This window comes from Euprymna scolopes, chromosome 8 (assembly GCF_053919585.1).
Source record: "Euprymna scolopes isolate OS-2025 chromosome 8, ASM5391958v1, whole genome shotgun sequence".
Classification (NCBI taxonomy): domain Eukaryota; kingdom Metazoa; phylum Mollusca; class Cephalopoda; order Sepiida; family Sepiolidae; genus Euprymna; species Euprymna scolopes.
Window position 1 is genome coordinate 43,483,912 of NC_136489.1, and position 3,877 is coordinate 43,487,788.

At 34.3% G+C, this 3,877-nt stretch overlaps 1 pseudogene; it reads left to right on the top strand.

Moving 5' to 3' along the window:
• The first annotated feature begins 290 nt into the window (after positions 1–290).
• On the top strand, positions 291–418 carry LOC145284235 (U2 spliceosomal RNA; annotated as a pseudogene).
• The last annotated feature ends 3,459 nt before the right edge of the window (positions 419–3,877 follow it).

The window sequence follows — 3,877 nt, forward strand, 5'->3', positions numbered from 1 at the left end:
CATACTGGCCGTCATTGTCGGGCACACGGGTGGGTTCCTGAACAATCTGAGTGAGGTCATAGGCAATGGAGAAATCATGACAGAACCTCCCCTCATCATCGGTCTTGTTAGAGTGGGTCAACCATTCGACGTTGTGAACATTGAAGTCACCACATACGTGAATGTTAGCTGAAGGATAAGCAGATAGGACTTGGTCAATTTTCTCAGATATGCTTTGAAAGATAGTAACTCCGCTGTTATGGGGGCGATAGAGAGTGTGTCGCTGTTGAGGCAAAGCTAATAAAAATGATTTGTCTTTCTTGGCCTTTTGGCTAAGATCGAAGTGTAGTATCTGTTCTTCAGGTGCTACATTTCAATTTCTTCTCTCTCGGTGGAAGAGAAATCCTTTACGACTAAGACAATTTTTTCTCCACTCCATGTTAAAAAACGACCCTGGTGTCTAAATCTGTCCCGTGGGGAGCATTGTGAATAGGTACTATATTTAATGTAACAAAGTTTTAATATTAAAAAAGTAACTGGAAAAAGTTATTTCTGATTTAATTATAAAATGCCCTGGAAATGTCACTTCTGATTAATTATAAAATGCCCTGGAAAATGTCCGTTCTGATTATTTTTTTTGTTTACTTGCCTCCCCACAAAGGCAGAGTAGGACATGAGGTCGGTTAAAAATTTAGGGGGAAACCAGCTCCCCAAGAGGGGCACTCTGGTCAATAACAAAAATAAAAATTGTATCAGTAATGAAGGATTTCTCCTCCATTAACCCAGACCAAAAAAGGGGGGATTTAAGTCACGGGAATGCTGAAACTGATACTACACCCAGAAATTCATGCTGAAGCAATGGTTGCTGTGTTAATGTTTTTATGTATTACTTTCGAAAAGCTGCTGAAACAGTTTATGATTTAAACATTACTTTATTTCAAGTATATTTTAAGCAGTGGGTTACGGGATATGAAGTCAGTCCCGGAAATTACTCAAACCGTTTACGATTTAAACATTACTTTATTTCATGTATATTTTTAACAGTGGGTTGGGGGATATTAAATAAGTCCCGAAAATGGGTGAAACCGTTTACGCATTACACATTACTTTATTTAATGTATATTTTTAACATTGGGGTGGGAAATATGAAGTCGGTTCCGGAAATGGCTGCAACCATTTACGTTTTGGACATTACTTTATTTAATGTATATTTTTAACAGTAGGATGGGAGATAAGAATCGGTCCCGGAAATGGCTGTAAAAGTTTACGATTTATACATTACTTTATTTCATATATATTTTCAACAGTGAGGTGGAGATTATAAGTCAGTTCCAGAAATGGCTGAAACAGTTTACTATTTAGACATTACATTATTTCATGTATATTTTTAGCAGTGGGTTTGGGATATAAAGGCAGTCCCGGAAATGGCTGAAACAGTTTACGATTAAAACATTACTTTATTTAATGTATATTTTCAACAGTGGGGTGGCGGACATGAAATCAGTCCTGGGATTGAATGAGATGTGCAAATATATACTATCAGAAAGCGTCGCCCAGTATTGAATGAGATAGGTGGAAAACATATAGCAGCAAAATACCCAGCGTCGCCCGGGATCGAATGAGATAGGTGAACGATATATATTAGCAAAATATGCGGCGTCACCCGCGATTGGATAAGATAGGTGAAACATATATACTATGAGAATACCCAGAATTGATTGATTTGTTTGTAATGAAATAATAAGCCCAGGCAATATATCAAAGTTATTATTTAAGTAAGGCGAAGCGACATAGTGGGTTAAAGTTATGAAAATTATTGTCGAAATTAGTAACATATCCAAGAATTATGAAAAATGATGAAATGTGAGTTACTTGATTAGTGTGTTTGTAATGATATAATAAGCCCAGACAATATATCAAATATATTATATAAGTAGGAGGGAAAGGTATAATGTGGGTTTTTAATTATAAAAATTATTGTCGAAATTAGTAACATATCCAGGATTATGAACAAAGATTAAATGTGAGTTAATCGATTGTGTGTTTATAATAAAATAATCAGCCCAGGAAATATATCAAAGTAATTATGTTAGTAAGACAGGGTGATAAGGATGGTTAAAATTATGAAAAATAATTGTCGAAATTAGAAACATATCCAAGAATTATGAAAAATGATAATATGTTATTTAATGCATTAGAGTGTTTTCAATGAAATAATCAGACCAGACAATATATCAAAGTTATTTTCAACAGTGGGGTGAAGATTATGAACCAGTTCCAGAAATGGCTGAAACAATTTACTATTTAGACATTACATTATTTCATGTATATTTTAGTGAGTGGGGCGATGATGTGGGTAAAAATGATGAAAAATGATTGTCGACATTAGTAACATATCCAAGAATTATGAAAAATGACAAAATGTAAGTTAATTGATTGGTGTGTTTGAAATGAAATAATTATCCCAGATAATATATCAAAGTTATTATTTTAGTAGTGGAGGGTTGATAATGTTGGTTAAAAATATTAAAAATAATTGTCGAAATGAGTAACATATCCAAGAATTAAGAAACCTGATGAAGAGTGAGTAAATTGATAGTTGTGTTTTTTTTATGAAATAATCAGCCCAGGCAATATATCAAAGTAATTTTTTAGTAAGAGAGGGCGACGAGGATGGTTTAAATTATAAAAAATTATGTCGAAATTAATAACATATCCAAGAATTACGAAAAATTACGAAATTTGATTTAATTGATTGGTGTGTTTATAAAATAATCAGCCTTTTTAAAAAAATTTTTTTTTATTACATTTTCACCCCAAACAAGGCACATTGCCACTTTGGTGTAGGGGGCTACTATCAGGGGCAGCAACTACTGGGGCACTATATAGGGATTTGGGCTGCAAGATGTCGGTTCATGTTGCACTTGAACTTCTGCATGTCAGTACAGTTAGGGAAGCAGGAACCTGGAATGGAATTCCAGAGTCTAGCGGTTCTGGGGAAGAAACTACTGGAGTAGAAAGATCTTTTACATATAGGAATCTCTACTGTGTGGGGGTGGGATTTAGCTGCCTGTCGGGTTTGTCGAGGGTGTCTGCGTCGTGGGGGCACAGGTGTCTGCAGTTCGTCAGAGCATTCACCATTAAAATACTTGTAGAACAAGCAGAGGTATGCAACGTTTCGTCGATGGGACAGAGGCTGAAGCTTAGATGCCAGTTCAGGGCCTATCAGATTGGCGACTCTTTTTTTAACCTTGTCTAGGAGCGAGAGACTAATAGCAGATGCACCAGCCCAAATGTGACAACAATACTCCATACAAGGGCGAATGGTGGCCTTAAACAATATATCAAAGTTATTATATAAGTAAAAGGGAAGGAGATAAGGAGGGCTTAAATTATGAAAAATTATTGTCGAAATTAGTAACATATGCAAGAATTACGAAAAAATAATGAAATATTTGTGTTTGTAAGAAAATAGTCAGCCTAGATAATATATCAAAGTTATTATTTAGTAAAGAGCGAAGGGCGAAAATGTGGGTTAAAATTATGAAAAATGATTGTCGAAATAAGTAACATATCCAAGAATTATGAAAAATGATTAAATGTGATTTCATGCATTAGTGTGTTTGTAATAAAATAATAAGCCCAGACAATATTTCAAAGTTATTATTTTATTAAGGAGGGAGCGATAATATGGGTATAAATTATGAAAAATGATTGTCGAAATTAGTAACATACCCAAGAATTATGAAAATGATGAAATGGAGGAAAATTGATTAGTGTGTTTGTAATGAAATAACCAGCCCAGTAAACGTATCAAAGTTATTATTTTAGTAAGGTTGGGCGACAACATTGGTTTAAATTATAAAAAAAATATTGTCGAAATTAGTAACATATCCAA